The sequence below is a fragment of the Bemisia tabaci genome, chromosome 4 (genome assembly GCF_918797505.1).
Source record: "Bemisia tabaci chromosome 4, PGI_BMITA_v3".
Classification (NCBI taxonomy): Eukaryota; Metazoa; Arthropoda; class Insecta; order Hemiptera; family Aleyrodidae; genus Bemisia; species Bemisia tabaci.
In genome coordinates this window covers 30,808,044-30,833,971 of record NC_092796.1, presented here as the reverse complement: position 1 = coordinate 30,833,971, position 25,928 = coordinate 30,808,044, and the positions used below count along the sequence as shown (strand labels likewise).

Here is a 25,928-nt window from a genome sequence, read left to right as displayed (position 1 = left end):
AAACCTATGTTAAATAATCGATTCTTTTCGGAGCACCTGGCCCCTCCAAGAATCGATACATTTTCATAGGTTTAAATGGCGAAAAAACAATGTTGCCAATTTGCTGGATCCGCCAATGGCAGAGTGTCCACGGAAACTCGCCGAATAGTCGCGGTACTTATTCTCACGAGAGAGGTCTAAAACGACAACACCGAATACACTACCCTCGAATCTAGATCTGTCATAAACTGATTTCGTTGTTTCTCTCACGAAAAAACGTAACTACATTTCAATTATGCCAAATTTCCCCTTGCAAATTGAACATCAACCAAGAGAAGCTTGAACATTAATTTCCGACTGAAATTTCACAGATTTTCCCTCAAATTGCTTGCAAAAATCAAACCACTTTTTGATAAAAATTACAGAGGTTCATTCTTGTAACATACAATAATTGTTCGAGTCAATTTGGCAACCTTGGAATTGAATTGCGTTCTTTTGTACGAGAAACGACGGTTTAGTGGCCACAATTACAATTTTTCACATCCACTGTGAATGGTGGCAAATCTTACAAGTTGGTATAACACTGTTTTTTTCTCCTTTTAAATATATTTTAAACAATAGATTCTAGGTGAAGCATGCCTCACCTAGCGTTTCACGCCGAGAATCGATAAATCCAGAGGATTGAAACTCAGTATTCACACGGTGATGTCTTTAAAAACTGGATCAGTCGCAAACCCCCCACAAAAACGTAATTTTTAAACAACGTTTCCGTGACTCGGATGGGGGAAAAATTTGCAGCGACGGCATTTCGGGCTCCGAACGTCATATCATTGTTTTAAGTGGTTTCGTCTCTCGCTCCGCCCTCGGAAGCTTAAAAATGGCAATGAGAGTGAGATCCCTTTTGATTGAGGGGTTATCAAAGGAGTCTTTCGGAATTCAACTTTAAATTCAATCCCAACGTCGAATATGAACATACTTCACCGCAAGAGCCCTCGGGCAAAATTGAAATCGAGAGCAAAACGACCCCTCTCGCACCCCCCCCCCCCGGAGGGGGGGAGGAGGAGGAGCAAATGGTACTCGAAGGTAGGAGCGACCGAGCGAGTTCACTTCACAAAAGAGCGGCGCGGCGTGGGTGGAGAAATATCAACTAATTTTCGATTAAATTGAGGCACATCCGGAAGAACCGATGCTGGAGCAGTTTTTTTTTCAGGAAGGGAGACAAAACCAGGAAGGCAGGACGAGATCGGGAAATGAGAAAAGAAAACGAAGAGGAGGTTCTAGTGAAGAAAAGGTACACAGGGATGAGGAAGGGGGAAGGTAGACGGAGAAGCACGGGAATATGTTTGTACCGTGCTGCACAGAGAAGTTATCTGGCTGGAAATTAGCTAATTCGAGAATTGACTTTATAACTCGGCTTCTGGTATGAGCGCTCGTTACGCGATCAAAGTGGAAGCTTGTTTGAAGTAAGATCGGATTGAAAATCACTCAGCACCGCTGACCAACGAGATATCCGTAATACGATTGCTGCCTTACATTTTTTAACAAAAGCCTTTGCCAGGTGCATTCACGTGTAAAGGAGCGGATGTCTAATTGAGCTGTGTTGGCGAATCTATCGCTGCTAAGATAATTGTTTCGTAATCGAAGCGCTGGATGCAGAAAAGGCATTCCTTGGTTGCGGTGTTTCAGAATCTCCGTTAACATTTCATCCGTTATAGTTGAAGCAAATATACGGAATTCGTTGTAACTATTACTGAATTTTCTGAATAGTTATGCAATGCTGAAAACGAAAAACTTCCGAGAATTCAACCGATAATTTTCTCTCTGAAGTATAAATTAGCAGTGGATATTCTGAAACACTGCAACCAAGATATGCCCTTTCTGCAACCAAAGCCTCCATTATCCTTGCGGGAACGGATATTTGAGGCTACGTCATTCTTGTAGTATTCCATTATGGACTTGGTGACTTTCATCTACTCCGCCAACAACATCTAATGTCTAAAAATCGTACGATAGCAAGTAAAAGATGAAATTATATCCCTCTTATCTCAACATTCATGGATTAGTTGAACTAGTATTTGGAAACCAGAATATGCTTCTTCTGAAGAGAAGATCGGTTCAAAGTAGCGTAACTCACAAGAGGATATAAGCAGGCAACGCACAAAAAAGCATCATGAACATCACACAAGCTTTCCCTATGTACAACTACTTAGCCACTCGACAATCTTCGAGAAGAAGAAAAGAGAAAATCATTCAAACCCGGAGAGAGCGGAAATGAGGAAATAATGTTGAAAATGTTCCCGGATCCTGACAACTGATCCAAAATTCAAGAATTATTTTCATTTTTTTGCACACCCTCTTTTTTGTTTGCTTTTTTTGTGTGAGTCGCAAGAGATGGTTTTAAAATTTTCATGGAAACACCTAGAATCGTCTAAACGTTTTGCTAGACAAAAATACTTCCCAAAAAAATGTGGAAGAGATTAGTGAAACTAGAAGAAATTATTGTATGGTATCCTTACGACTCTTAATTTTGTTAATTCTTTGCAATGTTGTCATATCGCGGACTGAGTAAAACTGTGCGACACAATACATGTGCTATTAAAGTGTAACACAGTTCATGTAGATGGGACAACTGCGCAGAAATGCAAAGCAGAAAATGAAAAGGGAATGCAAGACTGAATAGGACTTAACCTGCTCTTAAATTTCGATAAACGCATTTCTGTTATTTCTCACAGTTCTTACAATATTTATCTTTCTCCGTGGTTGCTGCAGTCTCACACTTTATACTGTGCACATTCTGATTCTCTTCATGGAAAGATGCCACCTTCCGGAGGATCTCTACCATGACAGATTCCTGTGGAGAATAGGCGTCGCAGAGCGCCCTAGCGCGCCGTAAAAGCGGCTCATACATACATACATTCTGATTACGTTATGAATTACAAATGACTCTTTTTCCCAAAATGTAAATTTAGTCCAGCCGACCGTCAACAACGAATATTTATGCACGCTTCCATACCAGCGAATAACGCGCAAAATTGGCAGAGAGGCTGTCACTACGAACTGAGGCTTTTAAAAATATGTTACCAGAACATACGGAACATAAACATGAAAAAGCGTGACACTGTTACGACGATATTTTATCAATTACTACTATTCACAGGCCCGGAAGGTTGTGAACGTGTCTCCACTGACGGTCCCCGACCCTATTTCCACGACCAACGAAGAGGTACAAACTGGAGCGGTATATCGAAATCCAGCCAATCACGTCGCAGAGATTGCGATGAATTCCTGCATTTCGAACTCCCATTTGGATCGTGGAAACGGAGCTCGTGTTTCGAGAAGGAATCGAAATCGCAACCTGTCAGACTAAATCGACGAACGTGATGAATGATGCGTATTTTTACGTGAAAGGTGCACAGTTCATCCGTCGAACGCTGCGACAGAACGGAGGAAAGAGGAAACGATGGAGCTAATGGAAATCAAACTCAAGCGCCGCGATGTGACAAGTTGTTGTAACCGAATCAGAGGAGCCCTCAAATTGACGGGGGTAATCGGGATGGACAGGTACAGGTACCAGGGGAGCGAGTTTTCAATTAACTCGTTCAGGATGAGGAAAGAAAAATTGAAATTTTCAGTGTGAAGGAGATATAGCTCATATTGATGGACAAAATGCGAGACAACATATCTCCACGTCGCGTCATCTCGCCTTCAATTGTGCGGATGCAACACGGACATCCATCAAGCACGAATAGTTGTATCTCTGCGCCGTCACAATGTTATGGACGAACGCCGTACGAGCCTTCAGAGATTGCTAAAGTTTTCTTGCGATAAAAACCGAATTTATTGGGAATATTGAGCAAAAAAATTGCCAAAATTTTCTAACTATTTTGTACCCAATTTAATAAAAAATATCTGAAATTTTCAAGGAATAATATACATAAATGTCGTCAAAAATACATGTTTTATCAAATGAAATTTGGCAACTCTCGAATGTTCCCACGGTGTTCTTCTTTAGCACGGCAGAATACGAGTCGATCTTTAATAATATAAGGGCAAAGATTTGTCCTTCTTTGCGATGATTCGATTAGTTCGGCATTTAAATCCGTGAAAAAGGGTCGATTAACGGAGTGTTAGCAACGAACACCTTAATAATCGATTCTTTACCGTCGATCAAACTGAGAAAACATCAATGGTCGATTAGCCGAAGCCTCGACTTCGATTGAAAGAGTTAGTCCTCGGTTATGATAGAAATCATATCGATGTACCAAGTGCAAAACCATGTATCTCCATGGCAGTGTTTCAAATATTCCGTTCCTACTTCCTTTTTTCGGGTAGAAACGAGCACAAACTAGCATTTATAGCTTGAAATTTCTACAGAAAATTCTGCCAACCGTGTAGAAAAATCAAGGAAGTTTTCAAAAAAATTAGGTTGGCTAGTTATCCAAAGAAAGAATAAATTAAGTCCTCAATTACGATACACGTTGGCTCTGGGGCACAGATATTGACTTCTAAAAAACAGGATGAACTCATATTCCTCGAGCTTCCCAGCGGACTGATTTTTGAAATTAATAGCCAAAGAAAATAAATACAAAACGAAGCGATTCTGTCGCGATGGAAACGGGTGGTCACGATGGACAAAGGAGGAAAGTAACGTGCTACTAACGGCAACCTACAAAAGACTCTATAGTTTGTCCATCGTTTTCCCCCTTAGTCAACAATCCGCATCAACCAATAGGATCGCTCCGTTTTCTCTTTGTCAATCAATTTTCGCTCGCGAGGCGAAAGACCCTAGTTACCGTGGATGGTCGCTCTTCATGCTGAAACTGTGAATCATAGAATTTCAGTATTTCTTACTTCGTTCCCTCTCTTTTGAAGAGAAAATAACACCGTGGGTACCCTAAGTGCGCTCTTATATAAAATACTCAGAGAAAGTATGGGTAAATCGAAGCGATGGCTACATCAGAGGAGGATTTCTGCGTGCGTTTGAGCTCTTTGAATAATCACGTGCGGTTAGGCTGGATATCGAGTGTACCGGCTGAGAAAGAAACGCATAACCGCACCAGAATCTAAAATGTGGCTGTGCGCTTTTTGCTAAGCACAACGCGACATTCCTGCAGTCGCCGCTCCGGGCCGTATCGGAAAGGAAAGCTATAAAACTCCTAGCTTAGTGGCAAATGCAGATTGTCAATGCTTCTATGCCACGGGGAAACGTCGTGTAAGCATTCAAGCGTTGCCAAATTTTCTTTAGGTCCAACACAAATATCTGGACGGTATGGATGCAATAGAGAATTAGCATGCAAAATTTTTATTGCTGCATCTGAAAGTGTTGAAAGAACTGATTTCATATAGTATTTTTTACTGATATGGGAAATAGTATGAAAAAAGATTTGAAAGTGAGAAAATGCATCACCTAGTGACGTCATCTGGCGGAATTTCCCATTTAAACACATGTACTTTAGCAGATTAGATCATTTTGTCACATCTTCTCCAATAATTGTTCAATTCATGAACCAAGGGTATCCTCGTGTTCAGTTCACTCAGTAGTTTCCACTTAAACGAGAAATTCATCAAATTTCAGACACCCGTAAATTTTCTATTGACATGAATCCATCGAAAAATAAAAACGCGATTCGAACAAAACCGATTCCATCGACAACATTAGGCCGATTCACGGGTTTATCGATCGATTCATTGTTGTCGATCGAATCACGTCGATCGGTTCAAGTTTTTATTCTTCGATCGATTCATGTCTATCTGTTGGATACCGGTTTTTTAACAGTGGCGTGGCGTGAATAATTGATTATCGATATTTCCCCATTTGAATTCGTGGTAAAGGATCGATTATTAGGGCGAACACCCTAGGAAAAGTAAGCATGCACCCCTGCGAAAGTAAGCATGAACATTTGTTCATTTGAATACCTATTTCGGAGGATTTTATTCCGAATAATTTCCGATATGTCTGAAAATTTTAAGAAAAAATATCCATAACCTTTCTGCAGAACTGATATCTACTGGTGAAAATTTGACAACATTCGGATGCTCATTCGGCGTTTTTTCTGAGGAATTCATTTTAAGGAACTATAATTTCTGGCTCATCTGTAAAAACACTTATCTGCGTAGGTAAACTAAAAATGCATACGTTGTTTCTATGCAGAGCCAGAAACTGTAGTTTCTAATTGGAAAATGTCCTGATGTCCCGTCTTATCAACCTGTGGATTTTTCACGCTGCGGTAAAGCCGCGTCGAACTGTATTTTTTTTTAAAAAATAATTTTTTGTCTTTCTTTCCTCGACCGGTTGGTGGTTAAGGCGTTAAGTGAAGGTATTTCGATCGCGGTGTTTCAAAATTTACACAGAAAACTGGAGCGTTGCGTGTCGAGGAGAGCGGTGAGTCGCGAGTTAAAGTTTTGAGAGTATTAACCTAGTAAGGCTAATTTCATTTCGAAGGTCGGAACTTCCTCGGGGGTTCAATCCAGGTATCTCACCCCTCAGCAATTTAGTTTCAGCCGTCAAATTGATACAATTTGTTAATCATCGATAGCACAGAACTCTTTTAAAACCGTCTCGCCAGATGGATCAAATATAATGCATCAGGGACCTTAAATATTGCAACTCTAAGTTACCAAAGCGGAGGAACCGCACACGAGTAAAATGCGCAACCGCTAGTTAAAAACAGTTCCGAACCTCGAATAAAATAAACCTCGCTGCCAGCAGGAAAAGCGCACTGACGCCTACAAACCTAAGGGGATACTTCACGCATTGCGCGATGCTTGAAGTATTCCCTTAGGTTTGTAGGCGTCAGTGCGCGTTTCGATCTCGCAAGCACGCCGCGCCGCAGTGTGTCATAAGCTTGCCCACAAATTGAGGTCAAGGTGTTAAAATGTAGGCAATTTGTTATCAAATTAGACATTTGCGACTCGAAAAATATCAGTTACGAAACTAACGTGATCTTTCAGTCATTATCCGACTTATTTCTTCACTGGAAAAGAAAACACATTGGATCTGGAGTCCAGACTCTTAAAAACGTCGACAAGAAAAAATACTTTTGATTCAATCAGATTCAAGCTTAAATCAAGAACCAAGCCTCTTAATTTGAGCGGATATCCTTTTAATTTAAGCTTAAATCTGATTGAATCAAGAGTCCTTTTTATTGTCAATGTTTTCAAGAGTCTGGACTCTAGATCAAATGTGTTTTTTTTTTTTTTTTTCCAGTGCGTTTCTCTTCGAAAAAATTGGATAAGAGCGGGAGTTTTGAAACACCACAATGCTGCCGTGCTCAGGGAAAGCATCGTATGAACATTAGTGCGTTACCAAATTTCTCCGAATAAAACATGTATTTTTGAGGAAAGTTAGACACATTTTTCCGTAAAAATTCCAGAAACATTCGAGATAATTGCCAACAAAATATCTAGAAAAATTCGTAAAAAATATTCAACATTTTTCCAGCGAATTCGGTTTCTAGGAAAGGAAATCAGGCAACGTCTAAAGACTCATACGGCGTTTCCCTCAGCACGGAAGCGGACCGATTATTGAAACTCATAGACAAAACGATAGACAAAGAAGACATGGGGAGTATAGAGCGATCTTATTGGTTGGCGTGGTTGGTTCTCGTAGACTAAGGGAGACAATGATGGACTAACTGTCGAGTTTTTGGTGGGTTGCCGTTAGTTAGTCCATTACCTACCTCTTATGTCCATTGCCACCACCCTTTTCCACCAATAGGATCCCTCCAAATCCCTTTTGTCGTCTTTGTCTATAGCTTTGTCTATCAGTTTCAATAATCGGCCCGCAGAACGGTGATAAGTGGTTTTGCACTTCGGCCACCGACTTATTTCCCTCGGCGTAGTTAAATGAGGCGTCAAAAAAGCCCTGCAACTTTTTATATTCCGAAAACATCTCCATCGTTACTCATACGGACGCATTTCCGGCAAACACAGCTATGTTCATCGAGACATGAGCTCTGAGACCCATAAGAACCTACGCACAACAGGGCTCACGTCATAATGCACATAGTTCCGTTTGGCAGAGATACGTCCGTATAAAAACACGAGGCGGGAAAAAGTTCCGCGAGCGAGCGCGCGAAAGAATCTTTGTGCCAAATCTGAGCTTGATCATTTGCGAAGTTTTGTCGCGGGAGTTGGCCGAGATAAAAAAACGGCGGGAAAACGGGTCAGCGAGATAATTTCTGTACATACACAAGCGGCCGCGACCGCCCAGATATCGCGGCTCCCGCGCCCGGCCCGCCCGGGAGGAGAGTGCATTGTGCCGCGCACAGAGACAAAATTCGCCCCCCAGGATTCCCATTAACTTTATATCCGAGAACGAAATCGGGCGACGCGAAAGTTATTTCCTGCGGTAAACAACCCCTAATGGAAATCAACAGCTACGAAAGCCGATGATAACTCTGCCGTGCTGAGGAGAAACGCCGTATGAACCTTCAGGCGTTGCCAAATTTCCTTCGACAAAACGCAAATTCCCTGGTGATCTTATCAATCGCGGAAAAAATTAAATGCTGATTTAGCATTTAAACTGTTAAAAAAAAGCCCGTCAGGTTTCAAATGCTGATTTTGCAATACAAAAATGCTGAGAGAACATTTGAATTTGTTCGTTTTACAGTGGGCGCAGTTAAGTTAGCATTTCTCAAAATGTAAAATCAGCATTTGAAACTTGTCGGACATATTTTTAACAATATAAATGCTAAATCAACATATATGTTTTTTTCCTTGATATTAAAGCACAAAAGCATAGCCTGAATATACGAATGAATAAGGAGAGAATTAAAACATGGGTAAACAAGACTAGAACATTTTAAAAATGAAAGGCAGGACGTTTCGAGCTGTTACCAGCTCATTTTCAGCTGAAAAAAAACACAAAAAACAAATTAAAAAACACACATTTAACATTTTTTATTTGTTTTTTGTGTTTTTTTTTCAGCCGAAAATGAGCTGGCAACAGCTCGAAACGTCCTGCCTTTCAGTCTTTACAATGTTTTAGCCTTGTTTACCCACCTTTCGCAAAAATAAACATTTCATCGAGGGAAATTTGGCAACTCTCGAATATTCATACGCCGTTCTTCCTCAGCATGGCAGAACTGGTGAGCAACGAGTTCACAGAGAGCCTCACTTAAACTCCCGGGTTACCGGGGTGAGCAGAGTTTCGAGCCCTAATGTTGATTGGTTCTCCCTTGCGAAATAAAATCGGTGCATTAGTTGGCGGATTTCTGAGACCGGATTCGGTTAATTTTTTGGATAGATGACCGTTGTATCGCCGTTGGAATTTGGACCAATCAGAATCGAGTATCTAATTTTCAACCAAATCCTGAAGAAGACGAGCTAAATCCTGGATTAGGCTAAAAAAGCGCGGTAATTGGCCAATGCAACACGACTAATACAAATATAAACAATTATAGGCACCTGATATACTTTACTTTATCACCATAACCTCAACGCGGTTGTTGATGCTCAGTTGAAAGGCTTTGAGAGCAAGGCGTATAAGTGCAGTTTTCGAAAAAAAAATTGAGATATTCAAGAACTCCACTAAAACTAGTTTGAAGGTATTTTCTGTGAAAAATTCACTCCAACTTTAAAGCATCGAAAAGTGAATTTAAACTTCCTTTCCGCCGTAAGGGTCCATGTAATTTTGAAACTTTAAATACGTATTTATCCAAATAGTAAAAACTGCACTTTGTAAGGGATGAATGCTCCTTGTTCTTCAAGCCCTTCAGTTGTTGTTTTTGTCACACGGAACTCAGTCATTTTGGAAATATTGGTTACTTTTCGAGGGACAAAAACAAAATGGGCGAGTGAAAACAGACATTCTTAAATGGCTCATCAATAACTTGCGTTAGTAGATACTCAGTTATTCCATTTTCAATTCTGGAAAATATAAAAAGGTGGATTTTACTTAATTTTTTTTTTCATTCTTTCAGAGCAGCTTTTAAATTTTCGCTCAAGGAGCCAGGAGCGGCCAAGGCGAGATTTCTAAGATATTTCGTCATTTTTTTTCAACCTGAGCTAACTAATTCATCTTATTACGACCTCGATTTTTCTCTCTCGGAATAATGCTCCTCCGTTTAAACAAAAATGTCAGAGTTAAAACCCGTGAGCTGCGAGCTCTTTCCACATCTCAACTCAGCGAGCATTTTTATTCACTAGAAACTTTCTTCTCGAGACTTAGTGAGAGAGCAGAATCCTTCTTTCTACCACCGTTAGACGTTTGTTTTGACACGATCGCAGTGTCAAAACATTCACCACGTCTGGAAATTTAATCTCGGCTTAGTCAAAAACTTCCAAATTAGCAACTGTAATTACCACAACTGGATACGTTCATGCTGAAGAAGTCTTTCGTAATAAGAAACCCGTGTGGATAGACTCCCAAGTAGCAGTAATCGCGATAATTTACGATATGATCCGGGAATGTACCGCGATTTTATCGATGTCCCTTCATTGCAATATTATCAAATAAAAAATTACGATTTTAAAGAAATAAAATTGCGACAAGATGTAAAATAACCACTCAGATGAGATAATTCGAGCGATTTTATCGCCAGATAAATCGTAAGAAATCGCAATTTAATTTAAAAATATCGCAATTTTTCCTTGAAAAATGATACGTGAGGCTATGTGTATAAAAAGGTTAAACTTTTAGGTTACGTTTATTTTTATGGTGTAATAGTGGTGATAATAAGACAATCAGGATCAGAACCTCTTTTGCTGATGAGCAAAAGAGGATTTTTATTTATTCATTCATTTGAAGAGGAGGAGGGAAGTTTCAATACGGTCACTCACAGTGGCTGGCTAATTTTATAGGAGGGCCTGCTATCCCTCGCGATAGCTCTAATTCCGGGATTCAATGGACCTGTATACAGGGTGTGAATTGAGGCATTAAGAAGTAAGTTTACTCTGCAAAGTTTGATGCAAAAACGATAAGCATTTTAAATAATTTTCTGTTAATGAGAATTCAGCGTTCCTCCTACATTTTAATCGGTCGATTACGACTTCCCGCTCGTGATAAGAATAACATTGAACACAGGAGATTTGGCCATTCAAAGAAAATTTATCGTTCAATCACTAAGAGTCACACAGGCTCAGGTGCCAATAAAATCTTCTTCCAACTTTAAAGCACGCTACGTTTAAACTTTCCAAAAGAAGTTATCAGAGGGCTGAGAAAATTCGTCAATAGCAACGCAAACTGAATTTGGTTCAATGACGAATTGAATTTAAGTAGATTACAGTTGTTCTTTGGCAGGAGAGAATTTTGACTTTTTGCAAGCAGAGGACGCCAAATTGCGCATATGTTTAACGTTCTAGACTTACGCCATCGATATATTTTGATGCTATACCTCTAACCCTATCGATAATGGTTCTATGGTGCAAGCATAAAATAGGTTAATTTGAATTGATCCGATGTCTGATAGAGATATCTGGCGATAGGTTAATACACTCAATTGCTTTGGAGGAGATGTCGAACAAAATGAAGGGAAAAAATTTTGGTTCCATTGAAATTCGGGTTCATCTTATCTGATATTGACCTAAATATTGCCGACGTTGAATTGTCCAATCCGACGTAAAATCTTATTCAATAACGATTTTTTTGGAAACTGCTCTCGAGGATATTGATCTGCCTCCATTTGATGAAGTAGGCAAACAGAGTTCTTATAGTGTGCAATAGTCGAAGGTATCCACTTAATGCGCTTAATCCAGTTAAAGCGCGATATCAGAACACCATTAATGGGCGGTGACTGAGCTCAAACACTAAAATTTCCTGACTTTTCCCTAAATTATCTTCCCTTTTCTCAACATCATCGTTGACTATTTTTGACAAAATTACATTTAGTTTCCAGCCGATTCTAGGATTTGCACTATTCACAACGTGAGCGCTCATGTTTCCTCGCCCTATTGAATGAGGACGAATAGGTCAAATTAAAAAATTTAGAAATCATTGACGTCATATATTGGCGAATTTGTTCCATTTCACCGAATTGCCAGTCATAGTTCTGGTGCCACACGGATGGAAGAGATAATTATTAGTCACTAGATTACTGCAACCATATTACTTATTGAAACTATTTCAGCGCGACAAGACAAGACACAGTCCTGTCTCAGCCATGCAATATATCGCACTTTGATGTCGTATCGAGCTGCTTCATACTTTTAATAATCGGCCCGCTGATTTCACATAATCTTCAGTTCTTTTGGTAAAAAGCAGTAGATTTCTAACATTGCTTCTTCCGTAGCTGGAAAACAATGTTAGATACACGATGCAACTTATAAACTTCACTGGTCTCTAGATTCCCTGGGGGTCGTAAACAATCAAGGATCTAGTAAAGACACGTACTAACATTCTTTTTAATGCATGAAGTAGTTACATACATAACATTCGCTTTTACAGCAAAGCTTCGCGCTCTGCAATACTCATTTGCTATTGCTCCTTATCCTCCTCCAGATCATCAGGCAATTGACACCCTCTGATCTCCTTCTCCACTTCTTTTCGCCAACCCTTCACAGGATGTCCACGCTGTCTTCTCCCAGAAGGAACCCAACCGAAAACATGCTTGGGCAACTGATCGTTTGCCATCTTCCGCACATGTCCATACCAGACCAACTGTTTTGACCTCATACCGTGCACGATGTCATTCTCCACACCCATTATCTCGCGCACCTTTTCATTTCGGATACGCTTCCTCCACGAGATAGTATTAGATACACGTGTTTTTTGCGGTTTTCCCCTTAAACGGAGAATTTGCATGCGAATGTTTTATTGCATGCTTCATCTGAAAGTGCTTAAAAAGTTAATTTCGCAGTATTGTCTATGAGTTTTTATCCATATGAAAAATCGTACAAAAATAAATTTAAAAGTGAAAAAATGCACCGTCTAGTGACGTTATCAGGCGGCATTTTCCATTTGAACGCGTGTATTTAAGCATATCGCATAATATTGTCATATCTCCTCCAATAATAATTGTTCAATTCATGAACCAAAAGGAAACCTATAGTGTTCAGTGCTTCCACTTAAACTTAAACTTTATACAATTTCGGACACCTGAAAATTCTCCATTAATCCTCAGTCATTGACATCTCTATAAAACTATTCATGCCCCGAAAAGCCGTGCCATTTATGGAGAGGATCTCAGGGGATAAACGTGATACATTTTCACAGGGATTTCACTCGGGCTCAGGTAGACAGCAAACAAAACAACCGCGTGATACCGATCATGAGATTAGAAAGTTCGTGCTCACCTGGATCGCATTCGCAAATAACGGGCTCTGTAAACTTGGAGCGTAATCCTTCAAAATCGATCAAACGTCCCTGTCCAAACACTGGTCCAAACACTAGCACTGGTGCACATGAAACATACTACGAACTGCATTCGTTCCTCGAAATGAGAACACGCGAAACTAGGTGAGCATTAGCGACCGGAACGGAACCTGCCCTCAACGGCCTAGCTAATCCAATAACAGCTCAAGAGCACAGATTCTCGATAGTTTGTTTTATTGCTTATGTAAAACTTCAGGTTTATAATTTCCGATGCTCACATCTATCGCAAATTGTATCTCGTTCTAGGAATGTTACCTGAGAAATGTCTGATAAATTTACGTCAACTGTTCACCCGTATCAAAGGAAAGATACCTAATTAAAAATAGAATACCAAGGCCTGTCCGCAATTCATCGAGTTTGCGACGCTTTCACGAGATGCACTGGAAAAATATCAGAAAAAATTTCAACTATAAAATTGTGTTTTTTTAGAATTTTACTATGTACACTACTAGTTACAGACCTCTTTAAGGAAAACAAAATGCAGCAATGTATAAAATTTTCGCGTTATTCTAAAGAATTTTAGGTCTAATAGCATTGGAAAAATTGATGTATTTATTTTTGGATAGTGGTTTATTTAAGGTACCATTAAACCTGGACGTTTTTATGCCTAAACTCTTATTTGAAATTTTAAAATGAAAAAATCATATTTTTAAGGAATGAATTAAAATGTAAATGCATTACGAAGAGAAATTATAAAAGAATGAGTTTTGTACTGGCGTGGTTACTTAAAGCATCAAATTATAGATTGAAATTTCGTGATGTCCAAATTATTTTTACCCGCTCATTAGGCAAACCACCATCCTAGTATCAATTCATGTTCCATTTCGTTTAGAATGCAATCGTCTAAGCACTGATTCTCAGCGTACAGCTTGCAAACAAATCATGTAGGATTTTGTACATCAAATTTTCCGTCTGCTACATGGGATTTGGTGGTAAGGCGGGATTTGAAGTTTAAAAATTATATTTCATACAAACAAGGTATGATCTAAACAATCTCCGAACAGAAAATCTAATCTGAATTTGTAGGCAATTGCTAAAGCACTAATTCTGAGCGTAGCTTACAATCAAATCACGCCAGATTTCCTACATGAGATTTGGTGGCAAGGCGAGGTTTAAAATTGAAAAATTATTTTTTCATACGAACGAGTATGTTCTAAACGCTCTTGAAACAGAAAATCTAAACTGAATTTGCAGGCAATTGCCAACCCATTAATTTTCAGCTTAGCTTACAATCAAATCATGTCGGATTTCCTACATGAGATTTAGTGGCAAGGCGGGATTTGAAATTCAAAAACTATAATTTCATACGAACGGGGTACGTGCTCAATGTTCTTTCAACACGAAACCCAAGCTGAATTTCGCCTTTTGGGCTGCACCGACGGTTCTGTAGAAAATCTCCCCGGAAAATTTCACTGGCAGGCGATTGGCCGAAACTCACGCGTGTGATTCTCACGTGCAACTTAGACTTGTGACGGGCTCGAGCTCGGGTCAATCCGGGGCAGCGGGCGGAACGCGAGACCGCGACGGGATCCAAGGGGTAACTGAGCGCCACGGCCGATACTAACCTCTATCTGGGTTCGGGTTAGGGGGAGGGCCAACCCACCCTCCCGCCCCCGCTCCACATCCCTCGCTCGAGCCCTGAGCCACCCTGTCGCGCGGCAACACAGGGAAACACTGCAGCGCCCGCGCCCCATCCACCGGTGCAATGTGCAATGTGCATCGCAGTGCAAAGGCGGATAAAATATTCTGCATACCTCGAGTTGTGCCGTGCAGTAAGCCAATTCGGACAATTTTCGAACCTAACAACATCGGCGGGGCTGAGAGTAGGAGGGCGTATAGCCATTGTGTCCTTCTCGGTCGACAAAACAGGTCGAAATCCATTTTGATGGGCCTGTTGCAAACCATTCAGCTATAACAAAATGAACACTGAAAAAAAAGATTGGTAGAATTTACCATTCTTTCAGGCTGTATTTCACACAGCGTGAATTTGAAGTCGATTCTGCCAGAGGAATGGTCAACCTAACCTAACTCGAGGTTATCTGTACCAGTAGTAACGTTTACCTTTCTTCCGGCAGAATTGACTCTGAATTGCCGCTGTGTGAAGGAATGGTAAATTCCACCAATTTTTTTTTCAGTGAAGATTTGGACTACATTTTGCAATTTGAAACTATAATTTCTGGCTCGTTTCAGAAACGACGTACGATAAATTAGTTTCCCTACGTAACTGAGTAATTTCCCGGATGAGTCAGCTATTATAGTTTCTAATTGCAAAATGTAATGCAGTTCATCTCCATAAAAAATGGCACAAAACTCACGATGAGCGCATCGGGAAGTTTCCAATACGCTCCCAACTTCACAATCTGCGTAAAACACATTCGAGCAAATTACACGCTTATTATCAACTGGAACAAATGTTGTAACCAAAAAACTGAACAAGGAGATGTGTGAATAATTGTTACACCAGCTGGTAAGATCAATCACTCCATTTATCTCTTGCTCCGAATGTTATGCGATATATTAATTTTGAAGTAGCTGCTGGCCTTTTCGGTTTTCCTTTGCCGCTAGTTTGAACGGATAGTTGAAGTGTGCTAAAGTGAAGCTAGGATTGTAGGTGGTAAATGAATAATTTTTATAAGAGAATAACAAATAAACAAGAAAAAAAAAACCGAAATAATAGGAACTCAAATCAACAATAAACTTATAGGCACCGAAAAAGAACAGAATTTTTCTGTTTATGACGTACTGATTACTTTTGGAAACGTACTGAAAAAGTACGGAATTGTTCAGATTGTTGCTACTCATTATGGAATAAAATCAAATACTGAGCTATCAGCTGATTTTCACTACAATAATAAGTGAACACAGCTCATGCTTCACTATGCGGTCAAAACTGCAACAGCAGCAAAGGAGAACCGGCAAAGTCAGCGCAAAGGCTATTTCAACATTAATCTTCGGTCGCATTGCTAAGGCGCAATGATACAACTATTCGTACTCTCCGAAATGCGCGAGGTATCACGATACAATTGAAGGCGTTTTCAAAATTACAAACTTTGAATATTCGGATTCTCGTGTCGCATAACATTCGGAGCAAGAGGTAAATGGAGGGACTGATCTCACGAGCTGGTACAACAGTTATTCGCACATCTCCTCGTTTAAAATTTTGTTTATAGCTTTCATTCATAGCTTATATTTCACCATGTTAAGGTAAATTTTTAGGATGTATGAATATCCTCTTGCACATTGTTTTTTTTTAAAACTTGGCCTGAGTTTGGTTACTATTGGCCAAAAATTCGAGTTGGCTTTACCAATCGGATAATATCTCAGTGTTTTATTTGATTTCTAAAAAAATACTGTAAAAGTCCTTAATTTTGGTAGCCAGTTCTAGAAGACACCTTGATTTATCGATTTTGAGTGCTACAGGCTTGCTTATAAGAGAGGCAGTACGTCATAAGCAGAAAAATTCAGTACTTTTTCGGTGCCTTTCAATTTATTGTTGATTCGTATTGCATTCGTGATTATTTAGTAATTTTTCTTGCCAATTGATTATTTTAATCCTTTTTAAAAATTATCCATTTACTACATACAATTCTAGCTTCAACTGTGCGGTTAAAACTGCAATAGCGGCGAAGGATAACTGGCAATGCCAGCGTAAAGGCTATTTCAATAATAATCTTCCATCGATTTGCTGCTCGTGTCGCATAATATTCAAAGCGAGAGGTAAATGGAATGACTGATCTCACTAGCCGATACAGCAGTTATTTGCACATATCCTTGTTTAATTTTTTGTATATAGCTTTTGTGCCAGTTAATAATGAGCGAGTAATTTGCTCGGATGTGTTTTCATTCCATTAAAGCTTCTTATATACATTTTTTACTGTACTTTCTTGTATATTGATGTTGATTTGAGTTCCTACTATTTAGCTGTATTTCTAACCGCTTGTTAATTTTTAATTCTTTCATAAACATTATCCATTTACCGAATACAATCCTGACTTCACTTCAGCACACTTCAACAAAGCGATTAAAACTGCAATAGCGGCAAAAAAGAAAACCGACAAGGCCAGCGCAGAGGCTACTTCAATATTAATATTCCGTCACATTGCTAAGGCGCAATTTTTGTTGTAAGTTAGGATAATATTTGTGTTGATTAAGTGGCTTGAGCATTGGACTACCTGGCTGCGCCTTGCATAGCTGCCTCTATATCAAGATGATTGGGAGAAAAGCTTACTGGTTGATGTGCGAATCTGAATCCTAAATCCCTGGGAACGGTAGTTGTGAAAACCAGACGGATGTACAATGCTAGGTACCTTGCTCCTCACTCACTTTCTCATGGATGTTCACTGGTCTCTCCAAGGTTCTGGTTTTGCGATGCGTTGAAGCCAATGCTTTAAGTTTAGCTATAACAACCAGGCTTCGGAGATACTAATTAACAATCCTAGCAGTCACCAAATTCTCCAGCAAACCCGCATAGTTGTCTATTAACAGCTGAAGAAGCAATGGAAACCGTATTTACCTATGACAACAAGATTTTTTCCGTTGGAACTCTGATAGTAAGTATGAGGGGGAACTATCACCTTTAAGGCACGTTTCTCCATGAATTTTCTTGTTTTTTGGCATTCTGAAAAAAATTTACTGAAATTTTAGTTGCGTCCCCTAAAAGGAAACACGGAGAAAAAAATTTGTGCATGGAACCCGAAGCTGAGATCATATGGATCTCTGAAGTTTTCGGATCACGCATCCGAAAAGTTAAGGTCCATCTGCCGAAGTTCGGGTCAGACAATTGAAGTAGTTCGGTATATACCGAAGGTTTCAGGTCACACATCTGAAGTACTCGGTGCATACCGAAGTGCTTCAGATTTCTGACTCAGAGATTTAGGAAAAACACAGTAGAGAACCAAGGAAATCACAGTAGAACAGAGAAAAAAATACAGTCGAATAAATAAAGAAAACTATTATCGAAGAAATTCTAATTATTAGAAAGTAATTAGCTGGCGTAATCAATGCGTAGCTGCATAGGAGCATGAGCGAGATTTATCATCAACTGACCGCTGGCCGCTAGGTACCTGGGTGGGCGAGCGACAATACGTAAGCGGTGGCATATGGTTCGATTGACAGAGGATGATACAACTATACGTACTCTCCGGAAAGCGTGCAGTATCACGCCACAATTGAAGGCGTTTTCGAAACTGCCAACTATCCGTATCGGGATTCTTACGGCGCATGAATAGGGTGTCAACTGAAACACGCTGGCTAATATTAAGTACTTTTACAGCACTTTTTCAAAACCTTTCTGAAAAATCACGATGTAACGAGAAAATCCTGCACTATAAGAATCATCGCTTAACGGGATGTATATTTTTCAGGCGTCTTAAAAAAACACCCGTGGCATGAAGCAAAAAATACCGAACCTTTATGCGGAATTCTTGCACTTTTTCGTTACTTCTGGACCGCCTTAAAAAATCAGTACTACTTCCGGACCGTAGCAGTAGGCACCCTGTATACTCAATGGAATAAAATGGAGTATTTACAGTGTTGTCAACTTGCTGGAATCCAGTGACGTGGCGTGCTATGCGATAGATCGATTGTGTTGCTATTCAAGTCTATGGAAAAGGATCGACAGACCGGGTGTTCGCAACAAACACCTTAAAGATCGATTCTTACCATAACTTCAAATGGGGAAATGTCGATAATCGATCATTCACGCTTCGCCATTGCTGGAATTCCCACTGAGTTAAATTCGTCCAACTTTACTTCGTCAGACGGAAGCGATGGCACGGTACTTATCAGTTAAGTCTGCAAACGGGATTCGAGAGGAAAAAGAGCTTCCCGAAAATATACGCAAGAAGTTCCTCAATGGTTCTTGAAACTTCGGCGAAAGGAAAGAGGCAATTAATTCCTTAGGAAAGACAGACCTTAACATTCCGATGTCAAATCGCAGATAGCTTACCCGTGTTTCAATTCCCTGTATTCATTCTTAGTTTCCTTTGTTGCATGCTACACCTTAGGACAGCACGAGTGATACAGTTCCTCCGACACTTAAGGAACATAGGTTGCCTACGGCCCAAAATAAAGTATCACTTAGTTCCACCAACGCGGATACCCACTTGTTTTGTACGCTTCAAGTCGAAAAATGCGATCGCTACAAAACAAAGTTAAAACTCACGATGTTTCATTTTCCTATGAAATCTGTGAATATATTCGAATCGGTGAAGAAAATCCATTGAATATACTATAGGGATTTTTTTTCCATCCGAACCGCAGACTGTTCTGTGCGAGGACTGTGCTGAGTCGCGTTGTTTTCCTATCCCGGTCCGTTTCCGTGGAACGCTTGGATCATACTCGTCGGAGTAGTGCTGTGGAAGTATTGTTGCAAGCTGGCAACATAATTTTTCTCTATTTAAATGTATTTTAAACAATCGATTCTAGGTAATAAGGCAGCCTGTCTCACCTAGAATCGATATTTTCCATAGATTTAAACGGAATATCAACAGAGTTGCCAACTTGCAGGAATTGCCGCTGCCTCAAAGGTGAGTCACGTGCGATCCTGACCTCAGGTAGAACCGTTTGAAAAGCACAGATATAACCAGATCCATCTGATTCAGTAGCATGGCATACTTGCGATATATCGATTGATCTAATATTTAAACCTTTGTAAAAGGATCGATAAATACGGTGTTTGCAACAAACACCTTAATATTCGATTCTTTACCATAGCTGCGAATGGGGAAATATGGATAATCGATCATTCACGCCTCATCACTGATTGGATTCTGTACATTTCTTGGACGAAGGAAAACAAATTCAGGGTTGTTTCTTTCAGAAAAAAATTATGAGCGGAGATTTTCAACAATCAGAAATACACACATGTTTTAAACTTAAAAATAGTTGACGGAAAACTACCTCCACAGATGAGATCGCTCCATAATTGTATTCAGCAATGCGCAATCAATATTATCACTATTCAGCCAGTCAATATTTTCAATAATTTGCCAGTCTGCCTGAATGGCTGGCAGTTGTAAATCAAGGTTAACGTCGGAGTTTTTTTTAGGGAAAACAAAAACAGGGTGGATCCTCTGAAAACGCTCTTATTTGATAATGAATGGCAACACTGGGGCGAGTTTAATTGAAATGCAAAATCCACTTTCGGGGGATTTCTGGCTCGTTTGCCTTTCGGAGAGGATGCGACACATCGCGCCTCAGAAGCCGTTGAAAGCCTGGGAAAACTTTTCGCCAAGGATACATTTTCCTTATACGCTAAATAAACTTCACTGCGCAAGATTTAAGGGAAAAGAAAATTATCAGTGTAATGGCAAATAAGACGGATCGTGCTCTTGCCTCGCCCTTGCAAATTCTGAGAGTGGGGGAATTCGCAATTATTTTTTATTGCTTTATCTGAGAGTGGGAACTGATTTCACATAATTTTTTTGAAATTTCTTCTCATATGCGAAACAGTTAAAACATGGATTTTAAAAGGGAGCAAATGCACTGCCTAGTGAAGTCATTTGGCGAAATTTCCCATTCAAACAGATGTGTTCTTCTAACAGATTAAATTATTTTGCTATATCTCCTCCAATAATGGAGAATTTGCATGCAATTTTTTTAATGCTTCATCTTGAAGTGCTTAAAGAGCTGATTTCACGGTATTTTTTATAATTTTTTTCTGATTTGGGAAACAGTATGAAAATAGATTTAAAAGTGAGAAAATGCACCCAATGCACCGCCTAGTGAAGTCCTCTGGCGGCATTTCCCATGTAAACACATATTTTAGCAGATTAGATTACTTAGTCACATCTTCTCCAATAATCGTTCAACTCATGGACCAAGGGTATATCCTCGTGTCTAGTTCACTCAGTAATTTCCACTTAATCACAAAATTCATCAAATTTCAGACGCCTGCAAATTCTCTACTGTTCAATTTATGAACTAAGCGTGTCCTCATGACCATTTCACTCAGTAGTTCCCACTTAAACACGAGTTTCGTCAAATTTCAGACACCTGCAAATTCTCCGTTTCGTCATTAGTTATACCTACAACTGGAACATGCCTCTAAAAATGTTAATGTTTAAGCATAGAGCAAATCGATAGCTCAGGTCGAAAAACTCGTACATTTACAAAGTTTCAAAATCTCAGATTATGTTACATTTTATAAGAGGATTTAATTACTTATAATATACCAGCACTAGAGGTCTGTTCGTGGCAGTGGTGAGGCGTGAATGATCGATTACAGATATTTCCCCCATTTGAAGCTATGGTAAAGAATCACTTGGTAAGGTATTCGTTGCAAATACCCTATATATCGATCCTTTTCCATAGGTTTAAACGGCAGATCAACCGATATATCGCAAAGCACGGTACGCTACTGGCGTTTGGAGTAAAACTATCACAAGACCTTGTCTGGGCGAGCGGAAAAGATAACCTGGTTTCTTGAAGAAGAAATGGCCGCAGGATTCTTTCAGATAAGGATAATAAATATTTAAAAAAATAAAATGAAACAACAATAATAAAAAGCATTAAGAAATGAATAAAAATGAAGAAAGCATTAAAAAAACTTTCAGCCATATCCCATTCGCACAGACTCGAAGAAACCCGGGGTGGAAGTTTTATAAGTCTTTACTTTCCTCTTCAACTTGGGGAGTTTGACATGGCGCTACAAAATCATCAAACAATCCATAACGAGCAAACAGACCCTGCTGTCTCACCAGCGAGGATTATCTCCAGGCCAAATTGGTAAATCTCAATTCGTCGAAAGTTCAAAACTGAAGCTAATTTGATGGATGTCCTCGTCGAGGCAGTTGAAAGTTAGGCTCGCGATCAATGATTGCCTCTCACCAATTAGCCCCGATAAAAGCTTAAAGCACAATCCGCACAAAGGGTTCCTTTCTTTAAAAGCTCTTTTTTCCCAACAAATCTGTCTAACCTTCTTTTTGCCCAAGAAGACAACAGGAGGGGCCGTCCATAAATTTCGTAACGCTCCCCGGGGGGGGGGGGGGGGTCTGTCAATTAGAGCGTTAAACCATTTTTTTTTTAATTGCAAATGGATAGGGACCTACGTTACAAAAGCGTTACAAAGGGGGAGGGGTGAAAAAGGCCGAAAAAGTGCGTTACGTATTTTATGAAAGCTCCCTGCTCAGCTTTCACCTCACTGATGTTGAGCGAGTAAAATAAGCATTTTTAGTCAGCCCGACAACACTGCAAGTTTTTAGTTGGTTTTGAAGTACGGTGGCACACACCAGCGGGCTAATTACTCAAATTCATAGACAAAACTATAGACAAAAAAGACGGAGGGAAAATAGAGTGATCCTATTAGTAGGGGCGGACGATTGCAATGTACAAAGGGGATAATTATAATAGACTCAGTAACGGAAGCCCACATGGATTGCATTTCGCAAAAAGGAACCAGGAGAACCGCCATGTTGCTAAGATCGTGCAACTTCGCCCTTGCCGTAAAACTACTGTAATCGTGCAAAAATATGATACTTACATGGACATTTTTGTCTTAAATTTACAGGTTTTAGCGTGTAAAATAGAAAATTTTTAAAAATGATCAGGTCCACCTTCCAAGACAAAAGTAGTTACAAAATTTTAACAACATTGCAATGCTCTTGGTTCCTTTTTGCAAAATGCAATCCACATGCGACCTTCGAAAGTTAGTATATCATTTTCCCCCAATACGAGAGCTCCATTTTCTCTTAGTCTATTTTGTCCATCTCACTGTCTATCAATTTCAATGTCAGCCTGTAGCTGAGGGGGTAAAAATTCGGTTAATGCGCTGTAGAGCAACGAGCCGCGATGCAAATTGCTTCTCTTACGGGTTGAAGGCGCGCGCTACAACTTGCTGAACTAGGAAGACTGGAAACCTAAAGCCTTAACTTCACGAATCTACCAGTGGCGTGGATTGAATTACGACATATCGATTGTTGTGCTATTTAAACCTATGGAAAGGATCGATAAACAGGGTGTTTGCAGCGAACACCTTAATAATCGATTCTTTACCATAGCTTCAAATGGGGAAATATAAATATATATCGAATCACGCCACACCACACCATAATAGAATCGCTCCATTTTCCCTTGATATCCTTATTTCTCTATGACTCTGTCTATCAATTTCAATATCAGCCTGCAGCTAAGAAAAAAACAAATCGGGAATCGTACTTCAAAGCGCTGCAACGCTAATTGCGTCTGTCGCGGATTGAAGGCGCGCGGTGCAACCTGCTGTATTAAGAGGACCGGAAACCTGAGCTAGCCTTTAGTTTTATTTCAATGGACCACTAGACAAGGTACGAATTTCAGCATTCTGATACATGTTTCTTAACCAAAATTTCACGCGTAAAACACGATACGCACAACGAAAATTACCGAAATTAACTCCTTACGAAGATATTTAATGATTCTTGATGCGTGAATTGAAACCACCTGCTCATGAAAACTCAATGCTCTACGTGATTCACATCGCGCGCTAAACGTTATCATGAACGTCTCAGCGATATAAAAATCTGGCAACCTCAGTCTTGACGCTTTGGCTCAGCTACAGCAAGTTGCTTATAGTTTGAACAACACATGGTGGGAAATGAACATTGCTCGATATAGAAGCTTGCTGAAACCATTGTAGTGCGCGATTTGACTCACGTAGAGTTTTGAGTTTCTTGTGAGCGGGCAGTTCAAATTCCTTGTAACCAATGTGAAATGAAAAGGTTAATATCTTCGTTAGGATTTGGTTTCAGTAATTTTCGTTGTGTGAATCGTGTTCTACATGAAATTTTGGTTAAGAAACATGTATTAGTATGCTTAAATCTGTACCCTGTCTAGTGGTCCATTCGGTGTGCACACGGTGAGATTATGAGGTGCAAACCCCGCCTTTTGAACATATTCATGTCTAGCATCTTCAATCAACGCCATGGCCAATCGTTGGTTGTGGTGTTTCCCCGGTGCGTGGCGGCGAGTCGCCCTGATTTTTTTCCTGCAGCCGGTGCGCGGAGCCACGCTCTGAAGTTTGATCGAGCTTTGAGGGATTATCATTTTCACGGAAGCTAAAATTATGTCGAAGCTCAGCTCTAATCTGAACTTTTGCGGGACTTCGTAACAGCCGATTTGATGCATTCGGGGAAATGAAGACCCGCCGGATATTAGATTTTCGCTGATGAAGCACCATAATCTGCGGCGCATTATGCTTAATGGCTCAAACCTATAAAGCTTATATTAGCACTATGTTTCTCAATAGTTTTAGGGTTTTGACTAAAAACCGGCTGGCCAACAATCAGCACTTTTTCAGTAAATTCCCAGGGAATCCAGTTCCTCCTCAACAGAAAAATTCAGTGCTATTTCAGTACCTCCACTTAACGAAGTTCGAAAAAAATCGAGAATTTGAAATTCTCGCTCGAATTGCGACAAAAATGACGTAGACACAGAATTTCATTGGTGGCTTGAAGAAACCGACTGCACAATCGCAAACTTGCAGGCAAATATACGCTAAGAATCAACACTCAGAGGACTGTATACTTTCCAGGCTTTATCAAAAAACACGTGTGGTATGAAGGAAAAAATTCCGGACTTTTTTGCGGAATTTCCACCATTGGCGGATCCAGCAACTTGGCAACACCGGATTTCCTCCATTTAAACTTGTGGAAATGTATCGATTCTTGGAGGGGCCAGGTGCTCTGACAAGAATCGATTATTTAGCATAGGTTTAAATGGAGGAATCTGGTGTTGCCAAATTGCTGGATCCGCCTCTGATTTCCACACTTTCTCAGTACTTCCAGACTGCCCTTAAAAATCAGGAACTTCCGACTTTCCGGAAATTTTGGATTAGTGGACGCCCTGATTTCATTAGGGGCCAACATGTTTTTTGCGTTCCTTTTTCTTTTTTTTACTCAGTTTCCAGCAAGTTAGAAAACAAAAACAATACAAATATGTATAAGAGAAAATAAGAAAATGGGCATTTTTTGGTATTTCATTCTTTTGATCCTACCTACATGCCTAAAAAAAGACCTGTGTGCGGAAGTTTTTGTCACCGTCAGCCGGTATTCATCCTAAGCCGGTTTAAAATAATAACCGAAATCTATAATTCGCACACACCTGACAACCCTTTTGATAATAAACTTGAACAAAGTCATCTATCTTGCTCATCTTAGGCACCTAATCCAATTAATGTACCTCCCTGACTTTTCGCCACTTCGACGGGGTTCCTTAAATTTGTGCGCGTATGCGTATGGTACTTTGTCATTCTAATTCATTGTTTTTCATTCATTGAAATTCAAGTTACGCAAGTTATGTATTCCAAACTTCGCACTGGAATTATGAACACAGACGTGTGCAGAGCATTGTTTCGTGGGTGAACCGAACAATCAAAATCCGGAATACCTACTTATGCAGAAATTTTCTCGGTGCTCTGAAGCACATTTCATCTCCCCCCCCCTCCCCCCCCCCTCATCCAAGGAATGCCTTTCTGATTAATTTTGGACGTATTTTGGCCATTCTTTGACACTGGAATGGAGTAGACTTTTAAAGAAAAATCGGGCCAAAAACTTTATTAATTCTTTTCTGCATTTGTAATTTCTGAAAAATTTCTTTTATTAATTTTTGAAAGTTGAACTCCTGTGCATTTTTAAAAAATAATTTCAAAATAAACGCCCAGACA

At 39.9% G+C, this 25,928-nt stretch overlaps 1 protein-coding gene across 4 annotated transcripts in view; it reads right to left on the bottom strand.

Moving 5' to 3' along the window:
- Positions 1-25,928, bottom strand: part of LOC109036833 (octopamine receptor beta-2R) — a 302,738-nt gene that overhangs the window by 275,518 nt on the left and 1,292 nt on the right. Inside the window, exons 1-2 of one of the 4 annotated variants that reach the window (XM_072299676.1) lie at positions 14,730-14,837; positions 13,213-13,671 (exon numbers count right to left, since the gene is read on the bottom strand). The exons of 1 other annotated variant lie outside the window; for it this stretch is intronic. The gene's annotated coding sequence lies outside the window, so the exon portion shown is untranslated. Of the gene's footprint in view, positions 1-13,212; positions 13,672-14,599; positions 14,838-25,928 lie in introns of those variants that run through there. 2 more of the 4 variants (XM_072299675.1, XM_019051218.2) reach the window with 2 other exon arrangements.